The sequence below is a fragment of the Gopherus flavomarginatus genome, chromosome 1 (genome assembly GCF_025201925.1).
Source record: "Gopherus flavomarginatus isolate rGopFla2 chromosome 1, rGopFla2.mat.asm, whole genome shotgun sequence".
NCBI lineage: Eukaryota > Metazoa > Chordata > Testudines > Testudinidae > Gopherus > Gopherus flavomarginatus.
In genome coordinates, this window is record NC_066617.1 from 34,487,489 (window position 1) to 34,514,891 (window position 27,403).

The following is a 27,403-nucleotide window of genomic DNA, read 5'->3' on the forward strand; positions in this document are numbered from 1 at the left end:
ATTAGTGTATGAGTATCTCCCCTTCCCCGTAAGGAATTTGATACCCTGATACACTGAGGTCCTGGCAGGAGTAGGTAACATAACTACATTTCCCTCTATTTACATGGACTTTGACAGCCTTCATGTACAGAAAGAGGTTGTGATTAAACATTATCCGTACTTCTGCCATGTTTTCTACCAACCACAGCTCTGTCAGATGTTTCAGTAACTGAGTTTTACTGACTGGAAGTCAAGGTGTTCCAAACTTCAGACACCAGGTGTTGTTTTAAAACAAAAACTTGTTGATTAGAGAAGCACCCAGAGAGACCAACTGCATAAAGCCGAACCAAGGAGATCTAGCTGGTTTATTCCAGCCTGAATGAAACAGCTAGGGTATGTCTACATCTACAATTTTGCAGCGCTGGTTGTTACAGCTGTATTAGTACAGCTGTATAGGGCCAGCGCTGCAGAGTGGCCACACTTACAGCAACCAGCGCTGCAAGTGGTGTTAGATGTGGCCACACTGCAGCGCTGTTGGGCGGCTTCAAGGGGGGTTCGGGGAACGCGAGAGCAAACCGGGGAAGGAGACCAGCTTCGCCGCGGTTTGCTCTCGCGTTCCCCGAACCACCCTGCAAACCCCAGGGAAGGAGACCTGCTTGCACGGGGGTTCGGGGAACGCGAGAGCAAACCGGGGAAGGAGACCAGCTTCGCCGCGGTTTGCTCTCGCGTTCCCCGAACCCCCCTGCAAACCACAGGGAAGGAGACCTGCTTGCTCGGGGTTCGGGGAACGCGAAAGCAGACCGCAGGGAAGGAGACCAGCTTGATTACCAGAGGCTTCCTCAGGTATGCTGGGATACCTGCTTATTCCACGGAGGTCAAGAAAAGCGCTGGTAAGTGTCTACACTTGATTACCAGCGCTGGATCACCAGCGCTGGATCCTCTACACCCGAGACAAAACAGGAGTACGGCCAGCGCTGCAAACAGGGAGTTGCAGCGCTGGTGATGCCCTGCAGATGTGTACACCTCCTAAGTTGCAGCGCTGTAACCCCCTCACCAGCGCTGCAACTTTGTGATGTAGACAAGCCCCTACTCTTGGTAACACACGCACACTCTAGAGGGCTTCTTGTATGTTGAATTGGACATCACTCATGGTTCAGCATGATGGATTATTGCTCTCTAAATGTAGGTAGCATATGTAGACATTCATTTTGGTCACCTAATATAACTAGTGGGGAAACCTCTCCCTGTTTGATATATATCTGCTCTACCCACCTGAAACATCTTTGATGCTAAATTGATATTGTTATATCTTTGAAAGAGAGATAGTGTAAAAAAGAAAATTATGCTCCTTAAAAAAACACTCCATGTTATATCTGAATGGTAGCTCATATCTGGGCTTTTAATGCTTCCTAGGCTGAAGAAACAGTTTACTCTTGAATGCTCAGCAGTTGTTTCAACCCTGGCAGATTAGATAAAGACAAAAGAATGGAAGGATATTAAATCCAAATAGAGCTGTGGTGAGTAATCCAAATAAATGAAAAACCCTTTATTGATAATCAATACATAGTGGATTCTGATAAAGAACTCCCACATAATCAGCAACCCTTTTACTCACCCCAGCCCTGGAATGTTAATGGAGGAGCGAATTCCTCCAAAATAGAAATTAGACACTAAGCCTGCTATTAGAATAATTACAAATCTTTAATGCAGGGAAACAAAAAGTTATTTGCAGCTAAAATGCACCCTATTTTCATGTTTCCATAGTAACAGAAAATGTATGTATTTTTTTAAGTGAGAAGGTTACTGTTTCTCAGTAAAGCAGTGAGAACCAATGAATGAAAGTACATAGGTTAAGTTATAATATTCCACATCTCATGTAATTGTAGTAAAGGTATTTTTCATGTAAAAGAGCCCCTGTGTCATACTGGCAATATTCTGCAAGATCCTGGACAAATCTTATCGAATTCAGATACATTTTATTGCATTAAGTTAAACCCGATTGAGTCAGGTTTAATACCTTTGGGATCCATTGTATTAAAATGCAATTGTGTATGTGGTGTTGTGGAATTGTATGTAATTCTTCTAGGAAGAGGGAGATGCCAATGTAATTCTTCCAGTTATCAGCCCCTGTGAAGCAACCCCAGGAAAGGTTCACATAGACTACTTCAAATTGGATTATCCAGGGATCAACAGACAGAAAGGATTTTTTGGATAAATAGCCTGGCTTTAACCAGGCTTAGGTTTTCTCCCTGATCCAGCAAATAAACAGGATTTCTGGTCCATAGACAGCCCCAATCCCTAGGGAAGGGTTGGAAAGTTTGGGCCTAATAAAGTCCCATAAGATTGTGTTCTTGTTCTGAGCTAAAGCTGTGATGAACTTAAAACCACAAAGAAACTCCTGGGATGGAGGACTGCTCTTGCCAGAACCCACGTTAGGGTTGGGGTGATCTCTAGTAACCATGTAGCATGTGTGTAGGTTCTTTTTTTTTTTTTTAATACCTTCTCTTTCTAGAGGTTTTACTTTCAGAATAAAATGGGCTTGCATAAAAAGAGTTTTGTTGTAACTATATCTGTGGATAGTCACAGTGCTAGCTGTCTCGGAAGAGAAAGCAAGAGGGCCAGCTTGGGCAGCCTGTCTCTGTTGGGGATAACACAGTGTAGGTAGGAAACTGGTCAGCCTGGAGAAACCCAAGTAGGTGTTGGCCAGAGAAGCCTGAGAGTGGGTGCCCTTGCTGGACCACTGAGGAGAAATACTATGTGGTTGCCCTGAACTCTGACAGCCCCTTTCATGTCAAAGGGTTTTTACAACTGTATAAATTCAGCAACCACTGAAATTCAGGCCTCTCTAGGCAAGAGGGAGGCCCTCATGTACTCTGCTGGATCAGGCCAGAGCACTCAGCCCCTTGCAGAATTGAGCATTCTCTGTTTGACTTTCTGCTATGTGAAAGCAGCAAAGAATCCTGTGGTACTTTATAGACTAACAGACGTTTTGGAGCATGAGCTTTTGTGGGTGAATACCCACTTCGTCAGATGCATGCATTTCGTGTATTCACCCACGAAAGCTCATGCTCCAAAACTTCTGTTAGTCTATAAGGTGCCACAGGATTCTTTGCTGCTTTTACAGATCCAGACTAACATGGCTACCCCTCTGATACTCTGCTATGTGAGTTACTTGTAACAGTAAGAGGTAAAAGATTTTAGTCTAGCACCTCAGGAGTTAATCAGAACTCTCTCTCTAGCTGCCAGCCACTGTTGGCTGACCAGTTTTGGAGTAGGCACCAATCAGAGCCACCCATTGAGGAAAGCAGAAAGGTCTTCCTGCTATCCCAGGTTTTCAGAACCCAAAGCAGTGGTAATTTAACTGTTTCATCACAGGTGATGTCAGGAATAAATCAATGGGAACACAGCAATTCTGTATGATGAAAGACTGGTACAAGCAAGTGTGCTCTTATCAACAACTATTATTTATTAGTTTTAAGCACATACAAACATAAGCAATAGATTTAGAACATCCCAAATAATTACCTAAAATCTGAGATAGTATTGAGTAATTAACAGGAAAACAATGGTTGGTCGCTTCCCTGCTGTGGAGTAGGGTGTCAGGAAAAAGTCTCTCAGGATAGTTCTCAGGATAGCTTCAGAGAACTGCTCCAAAGTGCACTCTGTTATCTAGCCTTTTTATAACTAGCTTTTACAAAACAAACAGCTCATGACCGCATACTGGGTCATCACTTCTCCTAAGTTCAATGAACTATTTATCAGTAAAACACTCTTAACAATCTTAGCCATAATAAGCTTCTATATCAAAGGTACCCAAACTCAAGATCTCCAGCCACTTATTTTCTTTCAGTCTCATAATTTGTTGATTCTTTTCTCCCCTCCTCCCATTCTAATTAGTAGAAACTGCAAACCTGCAGCTAGTATTTGACCTTGCCTCTAAAAACTTTGCTTATCCAAATTAACCATTAACTATGTGGTGTTCTATTTTATTAATTAGTGGTGGCTGATGTACACACTATGGCTGCAATAAGCTTGATCAAATTCTGGGGTAACACACGCCTCAATTCTGGGGTAACATTCTATGATGGGTTGGGTCACAGAGACCCCCTTGGGACTGCCACCTGATGTTCTGAGACTACCTCTGAGCCTGTTTTCCCTGCCAGCTTGGGATTTCAGAACCCTGCCTTGTTGAGCCAGACATGCTTACCTGCTGCAAACACAGACCCAGGTCTGAACCACATCCCCAAAGGCTGCAGACTTAACGAAAACAGCTTAGAAAGTGCTCCCGTCTCACACCCAGACACCCAGTGGGATCCATATCCAAAATAAATCTGTTTTACTCTGTATAAAGCTTATACAGGGTGCTCATAAATTGTCCACCCGCTATAATACTGATAGAGAGAGATGCACAGCTGTTTGCTCCCCTAAGTATTAGTCACTAACTCTGGGTTCAATAATAAGCAGAAGTGATTTTATCAAATATAAAAAGTAGGATTTAAATGGTCCAAGTAATAACAGACAGAACCAAGTTATCAAGCAAAATAAAACAAAAACATGCAAGTCTAAGCCTAATACAGTTAAGAATCTGAATACAGGTAAATCTCACCCTCAGAGATGTTCCAATAAGCTTCATTCACAGGCTAGACTCCTTTCTTGTCTGGGCCCAGTCTTTTCCCTTAGTACAGTCCTTGTTCCAGCTCAGGTGCTAGCTAGGGGATTTCTGATGACTGCTGCCCCCTTTGTAGTGTTCCACCTCCCTATATAGCTTTGTCACAAAGCGGGAATCTTTTGTGTCTCTGGGTTCCCACCACTCCTCCTAAATGGAAAAGTCCCAGGTTTAAAATGGATTCCAGTATAAGATGACATGGTCACATGTCCTGTGAGACCCCAAGCCTTCATTCTTCCCATCCTGACTCACAGGAAAGCTTGCAAGCAAACAGATACATCTACAATTAATTGTCCTGGTTAATGGGAGCCATCAAGATTCCAAACCACCATTAATGGCCCACTCTTTGCATAATTACAATGGGCCCTCAGAGTTATATTTCATATTTCTAGTTTCAGATTCAAGAATGATACATTCCTACAAATAGGATGAACACACTCAGTAGATTATAAGCTTTGTAATGATATGTACCAAGAGACCTTTTGCATGAAGCATATTCCAGTTACATTATATTCACAGTCATTAGCATATTTTCATAACATCACGTGGAGTGCAACATCACACATTCCCAGCTTCAGGCCCACTCACCGATGACATTTTCATAGCTGAACACTCTCAGCATCAGAAACCCACTCACTGTTATCCCCAGCTCCTCCCAGCACCCCATCTTAGTCCCAGGATCCCGCCACAACAGCAGTCTCACAACCCTGTGCATCACACTCCACCACTCACGTCAGTAACAGAGACCCTAAACAATCATGACCAGAGCCACCAGCCACTAGTTGTTTAAATTCTCCATTTATCCTCATCCCAGTTCTCTCTTACTGACCAGCCATCTCTCTGCTTCCCCATCTTAGTGACCTTGTCATTAACTCACTGCCTTGTTACTCTCTTGGTTGATTATTTGTACAAATTGTTTCTTTTTCCAATTGACTTATTGCATTATTAGTTCTTGCTGATTAATTTCTCTATCAGCCCTACCATTCACTTGGCATTAGTGTTCAGTCATACTTACCACACTGCTTGCCTGTTTCCTTCTTTGCTCCTCCCATGCATGTCCCCTCTCACACCTGTCACCTCCAGCTCCCAGTTTCTTCTATCACTCTTTCCTGGTCCCACCTCTTCCTTTCTATTCCTTCTGATACTATTGCCTTCCACTGCTGTTTACTCCACAAAGCCCTATGACCACTTCCTCCTCTGGCTCTTCCTTGGTTCTGACAGTATCTCCACCAAACACTGGCCCATACCTGGGCTCTTTATCTCTTTCTTTGTCATCACCACCAACTCCTTCCTTGATCCCTTTCAGGCCTTGTCATTGCAGTGAAAAAAGGTGTGTTTTTAACTGAGTTAGCTAATCTAGTGAAGACAAAGCAGTTTGTAGTTCTCACACAAGTTAGTGTGTTGAGGTACAGGCTACATTCCCCCATTGGCTTTAACTCAACCAGCAATCTTGAGTGAAAACAACAAACTATCTCGTCTTCACTAGTATTTTACCTTGAATTTGCTTACTGATCCCTGCACTCCAGAGAGACTGCTCTTCTATGCACAATATCCTGTGCTAGGATGATGTTGGGGGGGCATCCCAGAACAGTGGTTGAAGCTGACACTGCATTGAGATGTGTGGTATAGTTTACATATTTCAGAGCTATTATTTCAGGCTGCCTGCAGACTCAGATAGACAACACTACATCAGTTACACCCGTGTCACACTTTCAAATGCTTTTCTTTAATCCTAAGTGCTAGAAACATTTTTTCAAATGAAAACTGATGAGATGTTGATGTTATCACCTAGAAGGTGGGCCCTAGTCTATAATCCAGCCTTGGTTCTGGCCCTTACAGTCCTTCATAATTCCCTACTTGTCAGGGCAGGGCCATGGGTGGCCGTTGTGCACTGGTCAGTTACCAAGTTGTGGTCAAGAATCTGGGTAGAACTGAGTTTGGATACCAGGAAATCGGGATCAGGCACCAGGTACCTGGCAAGGAGGAGGCAAGTAGCAGAGTCAGGGATGAACTGAGGGCAGGCGCTGGAGTCTGAGGTCACAGTAAGGTGAGGTGTGGTATGGAAGCAAGCAGGAGGTCTGACAACATCTGCCTGTAAAGGCTTCCTGGTTTATATACTGGCATGGACTGGTCAGTGGGCTACGGGAGGGCCACCATGCAGGGTGGTACTTCCTACAGTGCCTAGCTTCACAGCTCATGTGAAAACCCAACTTGAGCTCCCTGTTTTGATGCGGAGGTGTCAAGCAACCCAGAACCTCCATGTCCCAGGTTTTAGCCCATCAGGTGTTCACACTACTTAACTCCTTCTGCAATTTCTCACGTTACTCCCCCTTATACTCTGGCAACAGCGCCAGCTTCCATTGCCTGTTCAAACACTTCTGCAAGTACCCTTGTGCTTTGTACCATGTACCATGGAGATCCTCCATATTAGTCAATAAATCCACTATCCTTTTTTTCCTCCACAACCCCTTCCATAAGACTCTACAACAGTATATCTGTAGGATACAATAGCTGCTAAGACAAGGTCCAAAAGGGATTTCAGGTGTTTATCTTATTTATTTGCCTTACATAACTGCTTGTTCTTGTTACTGTTTTCTTGTCCTCACTGTCCCATCCCCTTTGACTGTTGCACTGTCTTGCTGCATCTCGTCCTAGTACAATTGCAACTTTCATTCTGGAACCATCTTTTACTCTTTAGTTTGTACAGTGTCAAACATGAGATCCTGATGGGGATGTTAAGGTACAGCCGTAATAGAGAGACATAATAATAATATAGAAGAGGGTTTTTTTACAGTTGACTTTCTCCATTAGAGTGGGATGGAAATGTTCCATGTTAGTTAGCCTACTATTATGCCTTTCATTTTAATTTTCTTAGTATAAAACATCAAGAGACCTTAGCACTTCTCATATTTATCCTTGGACGCTTGGACTAGGTTGTTCTGCTTTAATGATGCTATTCATGCTATCCATGTAAAATGGATTTTTATTTAATTTGAAATATCATATATGGGGGGGCCTTTCTTTTTTATCTAATGCACAACTTGTCTTCATCATCATAATTTACTTGCTGCTGGAGGAGGAGACCAATGAAGTGACATTTGCATTGGGAAGCGAACATGGGATCATAAATCCTATGTGATAAAAGACGTTCTGGCAAAGTTTTGGATGCTATTGACCGTTGCTTCCAGTTAGATTAAATTTACTGCCCTGATACTTAAGTGACAGATACTGCAGCCCATGAAGTGAGGTGTTGACCTTGTCAGTTACAGGGGTTACATTTTGGAGATGCTGAACTGTTGCTGCATAATGTCTCTAAGTTATCATACAAAAATGTGCTTTTCATTGGCATCTGATAAACATGTTCTGTTATATGAGTCCAGAACATATATGTTTTATACAATCTCCAAAAGCAGAATCACATTCTTCATGTAACATCTCTCCCATCCCAAGATTGTTTGCTCTTGGTAAAGTTCATGTTCTATACCTATATATGGTATGAATGGGATCACACGGGGGCCGTGCCCAGATTGCTCAATTAGGGCAAACTGCAAAGAATGGGTCAGATGATCCCCACAACTGGTGGTTATTCTAATACTTAGATTCACCAAGCCAGCAACAAAACAGCTTCTACAATACCTTACTGGTTACCCAGAAGCCAGAAATACAGTTACCTTACAGCAACCCAACCTTGAGCTCCCACTCATATAGCCAAGTCTAATATGATAAGGATTACTGAAAATCTTGTTCATCATATAAAATACCAATCCCAAAAGTTCAGACACATTACTCACAGGTTAATGAATATTTCAGATCTTACCCAAATACATGCTTATAGCCAATTCTTGTTAACTAAACTAAAATATATTAAAAAAGAAAAGAAAGAGATTATTGGTTAAAAGATCATTATATATACAGGTATGATTAGTTTTCTTAGGTCAGTTTCATAGTAGAGAAGATTAGTTTTAGAGTTACAAAAAGTCCTTTCAGAATTAGTCCATAGGTTACAGTTCAATGTCCAATATCCAGGCGATCTAGAATGTAAATGGAGACCTCAGTTTTGTGACTCAAATTTCCCCTGATGAGGCTTAAGCAGATCTGAGATGAAAGGATCAGGGCTGAAGAGTTGTTTTCATAGGTCTCTGGTAGGACATCCATGGCATCTTGACAGCATGTAGTCCTTAGGTGAACAACAGGCAATTATCCTTCTAGATTTGAAGTAGATCTACTATTTCCTAAGCATCACTGGTAATTAGCTACATGGATTAACATAAGGCAATTACCTCTCTCCAGCTATTTACAGGTAGTTTACTACATACTTCAAAGAGAAATGAAGACAGTGATATCACTACATTCACAGTTCATTTAAATGTTAACAGCTCATTTTGATCACTGAATTAACAGAATACAGCGATAGACAGGAACTGTCAACCTCTAACAATATATGTGTAAACATATGTCTCTAAATGTTTAATCTGGGTCAGTTAGCCTGCCTTTCTGGCCCAGTGTCACATATAGTTTTTAGTATTCCCTTCAAACTCCATTGACACAGAACAAGAAGTGGTGCTTAATGATGACCTGCTTTAGTAGCTTTCAGACAGGAATCTAAATATAGTTTTCGCAAGTCAGTGTGTGGAAGTTCAGAATGACTCCCTTGTTGCATCAGCTGAGAGCACGTATTATCACCAACCCGACAGAATACATAATTGGAAGATTGTCAGGATCTACTGGAGGATCTGCATGAAGAGATTGTATTGAGTCAGTTCTTCAGACCTATACCAGGAGTCTTATTAGCTACTATGCATAGGCTGATGTAGGCTGCCCCTTTTTGGATAAATACTGCAGGACAAAGTGTACAGTTAAAACTTAGAATACACAGCGCCTTCAGATGGTTTAAAGACAGATAATCTGTCTGCCCATATGGTAAACTTGCACCCAAGGATACAGGCAGCCAAATTCCTCTTAGGTGCCAGGTCAGAAATGCACATTGTAAGTTGTTTTCTACACTTCATCTATTTAAAATATTGGGATAAAAATTGATGATGTACAGAATGGCGTACATTAGAGAGACAAGGTGGGTGAGGTAATTTTTTTTTATTGAAACACCTTTGGTTGGTGAGAGAGACAAGCTTTCAAGCTTACACTGAGCTGTATAGGCCACCTCTTTCTGGGACCAACCCTGCCTGCTGATGGGTTCTTTATTTCATAGTGGTTTATACTACTCCCTACATAGATTAAAGCAGCCAAAGGCTATTTTACTTCCAATGTTTTCACCTGAAGAAGAGCTCTGTGTAGGATCAAAAGCTTGTCTCTCTTACCAGCAGAAATTGGTCCAATAAAAAATATTACCTCACTCACCTTGTTTCTCTGATATACTGGGACCAACATGGCAACAACAACATTGCATACAAGAGTGATCACGTGGAAAATTGCTTAACTAGGGTTGTTTGCATCCAGTGAGTGTGTGAAATGAGTATGACTTGCATGCAAAGGGGCGATATGGGGGAGAGGAGGATGAAGCAGGAAAATCCATTATGTGTGTGTGTGTGTGTGTTGGGGACGATTTGCTCCCCCTCTTTTTTTTGGCCTCTCTTTTTAGTAGTTTTGGCTGCTGTTCTGTCCTTTTCATTTCATTGGCTATAAGAGCCAGAGTGCAAAGTGCTCAGCACCCACAACTGGAATTGGATTTTCAAAAGAGCTGAGCACCGCATGTGCACCCAACAGCCTAAATCTGACCATTTAATTTGGTGCCTAAATATGAACTGAGATCTTCTGAAAATCTCGCTTCAACCGTAAGTGAAAATTATTGTGTAAGCTACGTGTTTGACACACTCACGAATGACAAACCAGTGTCCTTTGCCACTTATGTACATTTTCTGACTCATTTACACTCACATGTTATTTACATGTTGTGCATGTCATTGCTTGATTTATCTCTGAGACTTTCTGAGGGAATTGCCTTGTTGATGCTAGGTCTGAATGTGGTCCAATGTGTTTGAATTTCTCACACATGAAGAAATGGTAGAGCTAAAAAACGCCTTACATACTACAAATGGATAGGATTGTGTGTGGGGATCACAGGCTAGGAAAGGTATGTTTATTGGCAGTAACCCTTATGAATAAAGTGGAAGCCACAAGTCTGAAGGGATGTGTGATATGCATGTGGAGGAACCTCATTAACATGATGATGATGATGCAGGTATAATTTTTCAAGGAGTTTGTCGCACTAGAGTCATTCACAGAGATTTTCAAGAGAGTTCAAGGGAGTGAGACATCCAACTTGTATTGAATTTTACTGGGAATTGGGTGCCTAACTCCCTTGGGCTCCTTTGTAAGTTTCTGCCATTTATTCTAATGAAATCCTCCCCCCCTCAAGTTCTCTAGAGAGGAAAAACAATCTCCTTTTGCCTCCCACTTTCCTTCTTTCTTGGGTGGAACATTTGTCATTTTTATTAATAGTTCAGCAGTCTGGGCATATTTAATATTTATGGCATGTACTTGTGTGCGGTGTTTTGTTTATGCCACGTATGAAGATATGCATATATACAGTATGTGTGTTCTATTCTGTACGCTTCTGTGACTCAAGTGAGAGTTGATGCCAGTATGATTAGTGATAATTTGCCTGGAGATCATCTCCATGCTGTCAGTATAAATTACTGGAGGCTTGTGGGGGCTATAGTTACTTTTGCCTAATGTATCTTTCTCTACCTAGGATTACAGCCCAAATTGATTCCTTTCCCACTTTAAGCAATTCCTCCCAGTAGACCACATCTGGAAACCCCAACTTCATTTACAGGTGTAAAAACCCTAAATGAGCAGAAGTGCTATGGTTCTGCTGCACAGTGTGGGTGGGTGGGCCATAGAAGAGCCATGCCGTGGGACATCACATCTTTTGCACACTACTATGCAATGTTTCTCAGCAGCTGTCTCCTTGGCAACATGTGAGCAAGACCAAAGTGCCATGTCCAAAAGAAGTGAAAGAACAGCATCATTGGACTGTACTAGCAAGCTGTGGGGCACCTGCACTGGTGCTTTGCTGCTCATAGGAGAATAGATTCTATTCCCCTGTGTGTAAAGCTTATTTTCTCCTGCTTTTTACAGAAAATCAGGATTTGTCTCTGCCCACAGTTCATTTTGAAATATCTCCTTCACATTCTTGTTTTCCAAACAATTCTGCTCTTCCAAGACTCATTGGGCATATATTTAAAATCATTTCAATATGTGATAAACTAATTTCTTAAGAGCAGGCTCAGAAATAGTCTATTACAGAGGATTTTAGTTGATTTGCCAAATTAATGTTTTAACTCGCCATGCGGCAGCAGATATAATTAAGTAGCAGAGAGAGAGAGCTAAATGCGTGAATAAAATATCTTTTATTGTATCATTACACTTTTATAATAAGATTGACTTGTCAACTTAAAATGTAATAATGTAACTAACAAGATAATTTATTTCTGAATATAATGAAGATGTGCGGGAGGAGGAGGCAGGGTCTTGCAAGATGTCAGCTTCACTCTGTTGGCAAGAGCCTGCCTCATGGAGTTGTAACTATGCATTTGACAATGGAACACCCTGCTGAAATAAGGAAGGGATATGGGGGAGATGAGAAAGGCATGAGGTGGGTAGGGAATGGAGGAGGTGACAATAAAAGAAAAAAAACTTTGGGGCTAGAGAAGGAAGAGGAGTAGGGAAAAAATTGAGATGACTGAGGAGGGGGAAATAATAGGGGGAATGGATGAGGAGGGAAAAGAGATGGGGTTGAGTGAGTGGTCAGGAAAAGAAGAGCAGGGATGTGGTAGGCTGCGATGAAAGGCTCTGGTAAGGCAGCTGTGTGTGCACTTGGCAATGTCAACATTCCTTAAAGACTGCCTGGTCTCCCTTTATGAGCCCCTTAGAACATAAGAACGGCCATTCTTGGTCAGACCAAAGGTCCATCTAGCCCAGTATCCTGTCTTCCAAAAGTGGCCAAAGCCAGGTGCCCCAGAAGGAATGAACAGATCAGGTAATCATCAAGTCATCCATCCTCTGTCACCCATTCCCAGCTTCTGGCAAACAGAGGCTAGGGACACCATCCACTTAATTAGTAAGTAATGCAGAAGCCTTTGCTAGAATGAATGAAAACCCCATGTTTTCTCACTACTTCCCTGAGCAATGCAAGAAAATACCCTGGGTCATGAATTCCCCAGGCTTCCTGCTGTCTCAATATTCTTTCGTTTCACTTCGGGCCAGATTTTGCTGTTCTTTCTCCACAAATACCTCACTCCAGTTAATCAGTGGAACTACTTGTTGAATGAAAGTACTACTCAATGTCAGTAAGGCTACATCCTTTACGCTAGGTTTGCAATTTTCAGCTCATGTAGACGTACATGGGCTAACACAAGCTAGCACACCACAAATAGTAATGGAGCCAGGGTAGCGTGGACAGTGATGAGTAGCCAGCTAGAGTATGTATACAGGGGATCCCGGCAGGTTTGTTCGTGGGGCAGCTAATCTGTGTTACCACTTTTGGCTGTCTACAATGGCTACACTACTATTTTTAGTATGCCAGCTCATGTCTATGTGAGGTGGGAATCACACCCCTAGCTCCAAGGGTAGACATAGCCTAAGGGGAGATTGCAACAGGGTGCACTGGCTAGGCCAGAGTCTGCATCACCTGTCACAATGTGCATGCCAATTGACGGAATGAACACATGTACCAAAGAGAAATTCACAATAGGATACACATTGGATATAAAAGTGAGACTAAAGCTGAATAGGTTGAATGTCAGTTAGAATGTCCCAGTGGTGACACCTGTTAGACTATAGAAGAGCTTTCTGTGGCAAGAGGTGACAGACTATGAATAGGAGCATTTTATAAATTTAAAGAAATAAAATAGAGAAATAGGTCTGTGGTTTGAGACATTTAAACTTAAACTCCACAAAACACTGGAGACTATAACCTAGGGAGCAATGTTGCACTTGGAAGGAGATGAAAGCAATGACCTGAAAGGTCTTTCCCACCTCTGTCTCTTACACACAAAAAGGAAACAGAGTACAAAGCATGCACATGTCTTAATGTTGCTAGTGGGAGAGCATGTTTATTGCTGTGCTGATAATCAAGGACAACAGAAATTTGCAAGGGATTTCTTCCAAAATTAAGCAAATCTGATTGGAACCAATATTTTTAAATCAAGACTGGATGTTTTTTCTGAAAGATGAAACTCAAACTCATTCAGATACTATGGCCATGATGCAGTTATTAGCAGGAGAAATTCTATGGTCTGTGTTATACAAAAGGTCAGATTAGATGATCAGATTGGTACCTTCCAGCTTAAAAACCCGTGACTGAATAACTGCAGCATATTTGTTTCACTGTTTTTATTTTCTAGTTTGGCTGGCCCTCCTCACATATTTTATTAGCACATTTTATTCCAAGAGAAGGTTTGTCATAAACAGATAGTTAAGGGTTAATGCCTCTTTTACCTGTAAAGGGTTAAGAAGCTCAGTAAACCTGGCTGACACCTGACCAGACCAATGGGAGGACCAATGGGGGGACAAGATACTTTCAAATCTTGGTGGAGGTAAGTCTTTGTTTGTGCTCTTTGTTTTGGGTGTTGTTCGCTCTTGGGACTAAGAGGGACCAGACGTCAATCCAGGCTCTCCAAATCTTTCAGAATCAGTCTCTCATGTTTCAGAATTGTAAGTAACAGCCAGGCAAGGCAGATTAGTTTTATTTTTGTTTTCTCAACTTGTAAATGTCTCTTTTTTGCTGAGAGGATTTTACCTCTGCTTGCTGTAACTTTGAACCTAAGGCTAGAGGGGGTTCCTCTGGGCTATATGAATTTGATTACCCTGTAAAGTATTTTCCTTCCTGATTTTACAGAGATGATTTTTTTACTTCTCTTTCTTTAATTAAAAGCTTTCTTTTTAAGAACCTGATTGATTTTTCCTTGTTTTAAGATCCAAGGGGACTGGATTTGGACTCACCAGGGATTGGTGGGGGGAAAGAAGGGGGAATGGTTAATTTCTCCTTGTGTTTTAAGATCCAAGGGGTTTGGATCTGTGTTCACCAAGGAATTGATGAAGCCTGTCAAGGCTGCCCAGGGAGGGGAAGATTTTTTTTGGGGGCGGGGGGACAAGAAGTGATCCAGACATTGAAATTTCTGGATGGTGGCAGAGTTACCAGATCTAAGCTAATAATTAAGTTTAGAAGTGTCCATGCAGGTCCCCACATTTGTACCCTAAAGTTCAGAGTGGGGAAGGAACCTTAACAAGGTTATTCAGAAATACGTATAAGCTTATTAAATTGCTCTGCCTTTGGTCCAGCTGGAGTAAATTTCATAGAGGCCCTCACAAATTCTACAAAAAGCCCAGGAGATTTATAAACCAAGACACTATGCAAAAAAAGGTGTCCATTAGCTGAATAATCAAAAGAATTTTTTACAGAATATTTAAATATCTCTGTATTCAAATTGCCCAGCTTTATTCCTGTGGGATGCCCATTCAAATGTATGACAAATCAAGATGCAACAAGCATCCAGTTGTGCTATACCAATTCATGAGCTTGTAATTTTTGCTGTGACTGGGTCCAATTCTGAAAGATCCTGCGCACCATCAACTCCCTTTCAATGGGAAATGCCCTCAACCAGCTTTTAATGGGAGCTGAGGTTTATTAAGCACAGAGATGGTCAACAAAGATGCCAGCAAAGAACTTAAGTGTGTCTAACTTGAATCCCACCAATAGTCCCATTGATTTCATGGGACACCTTACATGCTTCAAAACTGGCATATCCTTAAGTACATTGCTGAGCTGGGAGCTTTATGTTTTCCTAAGAAATCACAGCGCCTACATTTAGAAAGTCATACACTGAGGATTAACTTTGCTGTCTTTTATTACTATAATGAGCAATAAAATCCTGGGGCCAGAAATTCAGGTGGTGTAGATTGACATAGCTTCATCCACTTCAGTGAAGCTATGTTGATTTATACCAGCTTTTGATCTGGTCCCCATGATCTTCACATGGTTCCATCATGAATGGCTACAACAATAAAGATATCCATGAGGGTGGCTATGTTAAAGTATAGTCCATTTTAGTGTAGCAAACTGCAAAACCATTCTTGAGCACTATTCAAATTAACATAGTGTGACTTACAGCCTATATGATTTTATAAAAATATGTTAATGAGTGAATATAATGAAACTGGAATATGCTTCATGCAAAAGGTCTCTTGTAAGGTATCATTACAAAGCTTATAATCTACTGAGTGTGCTCATCCTATTTGTATAAATGTAACACTCTTGTATTTGAAACTAGAAATATGAAATATAACTCTGAGGGCCTATTGTAATTATGCAAAGTGTGGGCCATTAATGGTGGTTTGGAATCTTGATGACTCCTATTAACCAGGGCAATTGACTGGATGGCTCTGCTTGCAGGCAGGCCTTCCTGTGAGTCAGGCTGGGAAGAATGAAGGCTTGAAATTTTGCAGTGATATGTGATCATGTCACCTGAACTGGAATCCATCTTTAACCTGGTGTCTTTCCATTGAGAAGGAGGGGATGGGAACCCAGAGAGGGACAAAAAGATTCCCGCCTTATGCAAAAGATATATAAAGGGAGAGGAGCCATCATGAAGTATACCCTAGCTACCACTTGAGCTGGAACAAGAGCTTGTAGCAGGGGAAAGAATTGTGCCCAGGCCTGGAAGGTGTCCAGTCTGAGAAAAAAATTTACTAACACATCTCTGAGGGTGAGATTATCTGTATTCAGTTTGATTAGACATAGATTTGAGTGTTTTATTTTATTTGGCTTGGTGACTTACTTTGTTCTGTTTGTTACTACTTGGAACGACTTAAATCCTACTTTCTTTATTTAATAAAATCACTTTTTACTTATTAATTAACTCAGAGTTTGTGTTAATATCTGGTGGGCAAACAGCTGTGCATATCTCTTTATCAGTGTTATAGAGGGCGAACAATTTATGAGTTTACCCTGTATAAGCTTTATACAGGGTAAAATAGATTAATTTGGGTTTAGACCCCTTTGGGAGTTGGGCATCTGGGTGTTAAGGACAAGCACACTTCTGTTAGCTGCTTTCAGGTAAGCCTGCAGTTTTGGGGCAAGTAATTCTGACCCTGGGTCTTTGTTGGAGCAGATGGGCGTGTTTGGCTCAGCAAGACAGGGTGCTGTGGTCCTGAGCTGGCAGGGAAAACAGGAGCAGAGGTAGTCTTGGCACATCAGTTGGCAGCTCCCACGCGGGTTTCTGTGATCCAACCCGTCACACACATTCTGCATCTTTATACCACTGCATTGATAATAAAAAACCCACCGTGCCTGATCAGTGTCAGAGGGGTAGCCGTGTTAGTCTGGATCTGTAAAGGGAGCAAAGAATCCTGTGGCACCTTACGGACTAACAGACGTTTTGGAGCATGAGATTTCGTGGGTGAATACCCACTTCGTCAGATACATGCATCTGATGAAGTGGGTATTCACCCACGAAAGCTCATGCTCCAAAATGTCTGTTAGTCTATAAAGTACCACAGGATTCTTTGCTGCTCTCACTATGCCTGAGTTTTTCTTTTCTTTTTAATCTGAGGCTTCTTATGAATTATTTTATTAACACTAAACTGGAATAGCTACATCCTGAAACTGTAGTATATGCACAAAGAAAGTGATTCCACAACCTGTTAATTTAATAAAAGTCTCATTTTCTGGTTTTCTCATCATAAGTTCTTTGCCCTTTGAATATCAAAGTTGTTTATTGATCACCCTGGCAAAAAAGTTCATGTTTTCGGTAAAGCTAATCAGTCAAGACATGTATGCAGTGTTGTTGTAGCAGTGTTGGTGTCAGGATATGATAGAAACAAGGTAATATCTTTTATTGGGCCGACTTCTGTTGGTGAGAGAGACAAGCTTTCCAGAGTTGCTCTGTGTAAGCTCAAAACTTGCTTCTCAATTGAGAGGGCACACAGATTTACTGAAAAGTAATGTGAAAAATTCTAGACTGAGCTAGAAACCACTTTATTGACTTGGGTCTAATTGGCTTCAATGTGGGGCTGTTGCAAAAGAACATGTAGAATCAGATCCCCCATGCTGCAAAAGGATACACAAAATGTTAAAATGGTTTTGCTTCAACAACCAGATGGCTATAAAATGAAAGCAGTGCGATGTGGCTATGCCTGTAGCACTTTCTGAGTGTCCAATGAGTATCATACTAGACTGGTGCTAAGCAGTCATTTACATGCTGTCTCTTATCACATGGGTAAAATATAAAAAATCATTTGTAATTGAAATGTACTCCACATGGGTCCTCACCTTAAATCTATCCAGAAACTTAAGCTGGTGTGATGTATGGCAGGACACTTATTAAATGACACCTCTTGTTGGCAGCAGGTGTTGTTATTGTTGATCTCGGCTGGCTGCCCGTTGCTTTCTAGGTGCAGTTTAAGGTGCTAGTTTTGACCTACAAAACCCTAAGCAGCTTTAGACCTGTCTTGCTTCGCTCTTGCTTCCATCTTGCTGCAGCTGTGATCAGCACAACCTCCTGAGTGTGATCCCCATCATTCTAAAAATAAAGCAGGCTGCTGACGGCATTTCCCATAACAGCCCCTTTCCCTCATAATGCTCTCGCCACTCTCAAGGTCTGAAATAGTTCAAGTAGCTAACCTGAACGTGCTGCAAAGCCCATTTGATTAAGCAGGCATTGGAGGAGGACTGAAACAGGTGGGGTGAAATTTCTGTTGGTCAGGAAAGTGCAGTGGGCAGATTAATCTCTATGGTTCATGTGACTGGTGATTAGAGGATCTGTGGCAGAAAGAGGGAAATGCTGCACCGGGAGATGGCTTTATGTTATACAATAAAATGTACATCAAGGGACCCCAGAGCTTGGGATGGGCACCCTTGATTAGGGACCAAAATCTACAAAAACAAATGAGATGAACATCTTCTATAATGATTTATTAAATCAACATATTCCTTTCAGAATACAGTTTTCAATCACACCATGTTCTATTTAGTTCTGTAGTACTTCAGGTCTAGAGTTGGGCTAAGAACAACTAGCTGTTGGGTGGAGAGGAGGAAAGAAATGCCATTAATGGTCACACATTAATAGGTTCTCAATTTTACAAAAGGTGGCACTTCCAGCAGCACAGTGCCTGGGCTTATAATGAGCTCAGAAGGAAAAAGGCACTTACTGAACCACCTGCATCGACTCCTGTCGCACCTAAATTTTCTTAGAGGCATTCCATCAAAGCATTGATTATGCCTGATCCTGTTGATTTCAATGGAGCCCTACATGGGTATAAGAATGCCCATGGATGGACACCTTTGGAGAATTAGGGCCACTGTTTCTGAGATTTGATGATATTCGTGCATGAAGGAGTATGGTGATGGGCCATAGGTAAAGAATGATGACTGCTATTTATAGCTGGTTATCTCTGGGTACCCACATGGAAGAAAAAGCATCTACCACATGGTAGAAAAATAGCACGTACAGGATGCTCCAAATTCTATGATGGTACTCTGTGGAATGTATGTTAATAATATCATGCCTCAAACTACAGTATATTACACGTAGAATGTATAGCTATGCAGTGCATAGGATACATAATTACACATAAATAAGTATACTCCTGCATTATGTCACATAAATTAGAGTTTAGTAAGACAGTACTGCACTTTAATTCCTTGCCTATTGTGCAATATGTCATGACAATTAGTAGATGATGGTACATTATTCAAGTGTAAAGTACAGTATCTGTAAATTATATTTTGTTTTCTCCTCGCAGCTGCCAGATGGTGTGGAACCACTTACACTACCTCGGAGTGCTGCTGAATTTTAAGCAGGCCTTAAGTAAGATTATGCTCAGCATTTTGTCTCCTTCGGATTCTTGGCTACATTGTCAGCCCAGTTGATCCTTGTGTGGAATAAAAGAATTTGGTGCTTTGTGTTGTCCTTGTCTTGTCTTTGTCTCCTCGTGAATTTACTGAGAGAATGCTGTGTGTGCTTTTCTTTCAAAAGGCATGTAAAAGACATTCCCAGGTTTTGCTTTTATAACACCTTTAAAATATAGAAAAGACTATGAACCATGGTTGTTTAGCTTCTGATGTGATGCCTTGACTTGATGGTACCATACCTGGGTAGCAACTGAACCTGTTGTACTCATTTCAGGAACAATTTGTGCTCTCTGTACATAGTAAGAACATGTGTACAGCACATACACTAAATCCACACCTAAATAGGTTATCATTAAAATGGCGTCCTGTGCAAAATAGCAGGACAAGAGAAGAGAAGTTCACAGGTTAATTTTGGTCATCATCAGTGGGCCACATCCCACACTCTTTGTATATACTGTAGTAGGAACCCTGCATGTGTATGGACCATAACATTTGCCTATGAAAAATTTATTCCATTGCTATCCGGGAAAGAGTTGAGGCATCTGATATGTGTAGTTCTGGCCATTGCTGCAGAAAATTATTGGCCTAGATGTACAACTGGTTTGAACCTGTTTGGGCAGTTCTCTGTTTGGACTCAAGTGTACTAAAAGTGTGGATGTTTGTATTCTGACCTCTGCTATGAAGACCGAGATTCACCCTCACAAATTGTGTTTGCTCTGGTGGCTATTCCACTTGATCTTTTCTTTGCTTCAATAGTTTCTGCTCTCTACAGAATAGGCAAAGGAGGAATTCAGATCCCAAAAGAAAGCTTCATACTTATTCACTACTTACTAATTTATTCACCTTTTCTTCTAAAATAGAAGAACTATTTTCTTCTTGCATTTAAATTTTAAAGGAAAATATTTCCTGAATTAAAAAAAAAACATTCTGCAGAATTTTCCAACTGGACTACTACAATTTCACATAAAGAATGCAGGATTTTGGGTAGCATTATAAGCTTTGTTACAAATATATTTGAAAGGAGAAAAGGAGTTGTTTCCCACTTTCAGTTTCCAGCATTCTCCGGTCTGGTTACTTAAGGTCCTACTATAAGGAATAGCTGTCATTCCAAAGTCAGATTCCTAAAGAGTCTGAAGAACTTAACCTCCCTTACATGATAAGTTGGTACTAAATGACTTCTGTTTCACCATGGGGGAAGGAAGAAGAGGGAGGAGAGAGAGTATCATATTACACCGAGTTTATCGAGATCAATCAACCTTATGTAATGCAACATAATTTGGTCTAATCTGATTTAGTGCAACTGAAGAAAGATATTTTCATAGTGGGAAGAAGGTTGTGGGCAGGTAACAAAATTCCTGAAATGACCAGATATTGGTTGGCACATCTGTTTCTTGACTACTTAAATTACATTGGGCAGTCTCTGGCACCTATCCCATGTTCTAACAGAGTAAAAATGAAAGAAGAGAAGAGTGTAGCATAAGAAAATCCTGTTGGGATGTAATCTTCCCTTTTGTACCTTCTAGTTTTTCTCCCTCCAGTAAATCTGTCACATCTTTGTTTAGAGACCCATAACATCCTTTATCTCTCGGATATATTCAGAACTGCCTGTATGCTTATTTTGTTTAGGTTGATTAGACACATGCCAGGCTTCATCATTAATTAAAAAGCATCACAAGAGAAAGAGAGAGGTCTCCATAGAAATGTTTTATTGTAGGGAATTTCCTGTGGAGCTACATCAGCCCTACAGAAGAACAATCCCTGAAAGAAAAGCAGGCCTCTTTCAACCATTATTGCTTCTTCCCTTCTTTCTCTCTATGCATGGTAATTCTCAAAGCTAAATACCATCCACACCTCTTCTGCATGCATCAGTCAGTCCTCTGTATGATCTGCACCTCCTCTGTATGATCAGTCGGTCACAAGGGTTGGAAGCAGGAGGTGGTTAAAATTCATGTAAACTCCCTCCTCTCCCACTCCAAAAATGGACTGTGATAGGCTAACTAGTTATCATGCCCATTTTAAAGTTACTTTTTCCCAGTCATTTCCCCCTATTTCTCATTTTTAAAATTATATCCTGATTCTTTTTAAAACCCTGTAGCTTTGCACTAACAGTGTTAATGAAGTGTGACAGCCTTTTCACAATGCTAGGAATGTAGTTTGGCTCAATGTAACATCTTTTCCAGGGAAAATAAAATCAACAGCACCAATCATTAACTCAACTTGAAAAGAGCAAAGTGATACTTGCAGCTCTGAGTAACATGGCACTTTTTGTAATTGATACTAACATCACCTTACATTTATTTAGCACTTCTCATTCTGATGAATCCCAAGGTTTCTTATTGTCTGTTTATACCAAGATTATTTCACCTATCACTGAAATGCAGCTGTCTCAAGTGTAGAATGTGGTAATTATAGTGCAACAGTAACCGTACACAGCAATGATTTAGTTAGGCAGTAAAAAATAATGCATCTAGTTTAACTAGGTAAGGATTTAGTTAGAATCCAATGACTTGGGCACCAGTTCTACAGCTGCATCCCACACACCATCCGTTACAAGATTGGAGCTCTAGTTCAGATGGGGCCTGAATTTATCTCATGTGAATGATAATCCCTCCAGCAGCACAGTTTGCCTTAGCACCATGCACAAACATTAAGTATTCACATTCATTCCTTCATTCATTCAGGAATACATTCACACACATTCATTCTCGGGTATAGTCCCATCGTAGTTTGTTTGCATTAGTTTTGGTTTATGCATATAGGATAGCTCCTGAAGATCTTACTCTTTTTTTACACTTACCTGAATCTCACAAATCTCTCATTTGGAGCTGCAATTGCTCAACAACTCTGAAAATAAGGCTACCCATTTAGGTGCCCAAATATGAATCAAGTTGCCTAAATTTACCCATCTATGTACTTTTAGGCCTTGATTCTTTGGAAATGGCGGGGCAACATGGAGTCTAACTTCAGATGTCCTTCAATTGTCTGACCTCAGAGGATGGTACAGCTGATATTTTCTGACAAAGAAGTTTGAGAAATCATTTTCAAAATATTCTCATAAAGCTAATATGCATACAAATAAACACATACTGATTTAAATAATAACAACAAAAGTTATAATAATGATGTTTGGCCCATATTCTTGGTCGCATGAAAATTCTGTTATCCCTTCTACAACTCAGAGTTGCATAAAATTGAGATCCCCGAGAATCTTTTGTATGTCCTATGGGAGAAGTACGACATTGTAAGTATATTCTATCCAACAAATATTTTAACCCAGAAGGTGATTTTGACAGTGTGACTTGGAAAAGAGGCAGCTGACAAAGATCTTGGCCATGAATGATGGGACAGTTTCTACACTAAGAAGACACTTTTGTACATCTTTCAGGTTTGTACTCTATTAGTGTTTCCGAACTGACAGTCTCTCTCCTCACAATCTCAAACTAACTTGGCTGCAGTGACACACAAAAAGACAGTGCAGCTCATCAATCTAATCTGTGAATTATTTCATGTATTGGTACAGGTTACAAAATTCTTGCTGAAGTGCAAAATTCTTCTACAAGAATGATCACTCCCTGTTGAATCCTACACAAGGTCATTAATTTGCACAGTCCAAGCATGCTTCATCAAAGCATTTTTTTTGCAACATTAAAAGACCATTAATAATTTACTAGCAGCCCAAACAAAACACAAACAAAAACTAAACCAAAAGAAAAATATTCTACCCCCTTCCCCACAGCAAGATTTCTCTCTCTGTTTTATTAAGGCCACATCACTATAGAATCTGAGCTCCTTACATGTATTTAAAATCAGAAATAACAATAAATCTCCCTCTTTGTTCCTTTCCAGCCTGTAGGAGTAATAGGTAGATTAATTTATTACTATGTGTGAGAAAACTTCCTTTCAATAAGTTCGAGTCTAAGGACATGGCTACACTTGCAGATGTAGAGAGCTTTGAGTTAAATCAGCCTTCGTAGAGAGCAGTAGGGAAAGTGCTGCAATCTGTCCATACTGACAGCTGCAAGCACACTGACATGGCCACATTAGCAGCTCTTGCAATGGCCACAGAGAGCAGTGCATTGTGGTAGCTATCCCAGCATGCAAGTGGCTGCAATGTGCTTTTCAAATGAGGTGTGGGGTGGGGTAGAGTGTGACAGGGAGTGTGTTGTGTGTATGTGGGGGGAGAGAGAGTGGGTTTTTGGGGGGTTGAGAGCATGTCAGCATGCTGTCTTTTAAGTTCAGACAGCAACAGACCCCCCCGCCTCCCTGTCTCTTTCTCTCTCTCTCTCTCTCTCTCACACAGCATTCCACAGTAATGGTTGCTTTGTCTCAGAGCAGATAAACATGCCAGCTGTCAGAAACAGAGCTTTGAAAGGGCATAGCGGCGTGCCTGCAGTGATTCCAAAACAATGACGAGAGTGGCTACTTGCCTTAAGGGGATTATGGGACATTTCCGGTGGCTGATCAGAGCGCAGTAATGCAATACCCTGTTCACACTGATGCCCAGGCATTTCAGCCAAGGCACACCAAGTATTAATTTTTTGCCGAGGTGGAGTACCAGGAGCGCTCTAGCCCTGGAATCAGAGCGCTCCTCGTGCCTTGCCAATGCGGACGGGTAGTGAGCTAGTGCGGCCAGGGCTGGTTTAATGCGCTCTAACTCGCAAGTGTAGCCAGGCCCTAAGAGACGAGTTTTGCTTTTACTCTGGAAAGGAGGAGGTCCATAGTGATTCTTGACTCTTGTGAGAGTAAGATCTACAGATTTGGCCTAGCCCACGGGGAAAGTTCTGTCTCCTGTGCTCATATTCCTCCTCTCTTGTTCAACACATTCCAGAGGGAAGTTCATAGTCATGCAGTCAGCAGTGAGATTCCAGGGATTGGAAACCTTCACCGGGAGACAGCATAAACTGCAAGGACACTAGGGCAAGGTGCTCATGGTGACCTGTGTTGCTGAGCAGACTGGCTGCTGCATAGTGTGACAACTGGAACTATTTCAGCTTCTGCAGCTTCATTCCTAGACATAAGTGGCAATAATCAGAAATCGGTAATTCCTACATGCCAGTGTCAGATCTGTGTCCAATAGAATGAGACACAATCTTCTGCCCAGTCATAGATGGAAAGAAATGTTTGCTGTTATGGCTTTTGGAATATCCAAGAATATTGGGCAATCCACAGAGTCTGAGGCTGTGGAGTGTCCAAACAATCTGGGAGCAGATGTTCTTGATACTTGAGAATGCTATGCAGCAGGCTAATTCTTCAGTATGCTTCCCAGGGCTTGTCTACATCAGAAAGTTGCAGCGCTGGTGAGGGAGTTACAGCGCTGCAACTTAGGAGGTGTACACATCTGCAGGGCACCACCAGCGCTGCAACTCCCTGTTTGCAGCGCTGGCCGTACTCCCGTTTTGTCTCGGGTGTAGAGGATCCAGCGCTGGTGATCCAGCGCTGGTAATCAAGTATAGACACTTACCAGCGCTTTTCTTGACCTCCGTGGAATAAGCAGGTATCCCAGCATACCTGAGGAAGCCTCTGGTAATCAAGCTGGTCTCCTTCCCCGGTTTGCTCTCGCGTTCCCCGAACAAGCAGGTCTCCTTCCCTGAGGTTTGCTGGGTGGTTCCGGGAACGCGAGAGCAAACCGCGGCGAAGCTGGTCTCCTTTCCCGGTTTGCTCTCGCGTTCCCCGAACCCCCGAGCAAGCAGGTCTCCTTCCCTGCGGTTTGCTGGGTGGTTCGGCGAACGCGAGAGCAAACCGGGGAAGGAGACCAGCTTCGCCGCGGTTTGCTCTCGTGTTCCCCGAACCACCCTGCAAACCGCAGGGAAGGAGACCTGCTTGTTCGAGGAACGCGAGAGCAAACCGCGGCGAAGCTGGTCTCCTTTCCCGGTTTGCTCTCGCGTTCGCCGAACCACCCTGCAAACCGCAGGGAAGGAGACCTGCTTGCTCGGGGGTTCGGGGAACGAGAGAGCAAACCGGGAAAGGAGACCAGCTTCCCCGTGGTTTGCTCTCGCGTTCCCCGAACCTCCCTTGAAGCCGCCCAACAGCGCTGCAGTGTGGCCACATCTAACACCACTTGCAGCGCTGGTTGCTGTAAGTGTGGCCACTCTGCAGCGCTGGCCCTATACAGCTGTACTAATACAGCTGTAACAACCAGCGCTGCAAAATTTTAGATGTAGACATGGCCCTAGTCTTGCCTGGATTCAAAAGTTAGCCAGTCTTCATCAAGGTATTGTTTTCAGGGTGCATTAGGAGAGCTGCAAGATGAGGCTGTATATATTTGATGTAAATGGCTGTATATAGCTAGTTGTCACCTGCCTTTTGCTAGCATTTCACTCAGATTGTGTCTGACCACCTCTCCCAACAGCTTTCTGTATATATCTGGTAGTAGGAAGGAAAGGACTGATCTATGCTTGGTTCCTCAGGTGAGGGATCTGGAGGTGGAAAAACAGTTGCTCATAACAACCGACTGGAGTCAGTTTTGAGCGGACGAATCTGAGCCATTTCATTTCGTATTTTCATTTAGTCGATGGTTTCTGTCCATTTACAGAAATTTACCTATGAAATACATTTAAAAAAATGTGCTATAGGTCTTTTTAAATATTTAATGATCTAATTAAACCTTATTAATGCAAGATTCTTTATTTTTCAGAGTGCAAATTCACAAAGACTTTCTGCCCTCCAATTTTTATTAGAAAGCATGTTTGTTACAATTATTTGTTATGCATAATTATAAAGGTTGCATGAATACACACTGTTTAAAATATAAATGATTTGAGCTGTAATCATAATCTAGCGATTCCATGAGTGCACAAATAAGTGGTGATAGTGCCTCCGCAGGAAATCATTGGGCCTGTCTGATAATTTTGTCAAAAGGGGCAATTATTTCAACCATAACTGAAATCTAAAGGTATACTAGCTACATTGTCACAGCCACCCATAGATAAGTAGGTGTTATCATCATTGTTTTGTGGATGGGGAAAAGAAGGCACAGAGAATTTAAATAACTTCAGGGCATGGGAGGTCTGGTGGATTACACATAGGATGCCTCTGAATTCTAAACTGGGTTCTAATGCAGACTTGCTTTATAGTCTTGGGCACGTCACTTAACTTCTCTGAACTTCAGTTTCTTCATCTGTACAATGGAAGTAATGATATTTACCTACTAAATAGTATTTACAAGGAGCTATATAAGTGAAGAGCACTACTGAGGCCATCAACAGCAAAACTGGTAATATATTGATAGGGTTTATGGCCAAAAGAGACCATTATGATAATCTAATCTGACCTCCTTCATAACAGAGGACATGGAATTTCACCTGTGATTTCTGCATCAAATATATAAATTCTGGTTGAGCTACAGCATATCTTTTAGAAAGACATCCAGTCCCTATTTAAAGACTTTAGGTCAGTGATTCTCAAACTTTTGTACTGGTGACCCCTTTCACACAGAAAGAGTCTGAGTGTGACCACCCCCTTATCAATTAAAAACACCATTTTATATATAACACTATTATAAATTCTGGAGGTAAATCAGGTTTTGGGATGGAGGCTGACAGCTCTCAACCCCCCACATAATAACCTCATAATCCCCTGAGTGGTCCCAACCCTCAGTTTGAGAACTCCTGCTCTAGGTGATGGTGAATACACTACATTCCTAGGTAAATTGTTACAATGGTTAATAAAAGAGTTGGGCAAAATATGTGGTTTTTTGTTTCATGGGGAGTTTTGCAAGTTCAACTTTTTTTTTTTCCTGTTCTGAAATGGAATGAAGGCAAAAAAATTGATATTTTCACTGAAACAAAATTTCTATTTTTGGGGGGCTAATCAAAATGTTTCAATTATACAACATAGAAATGTTTTGTTCTGATTTTGACTTTTTAAAAAAAGATAAAATATATAAA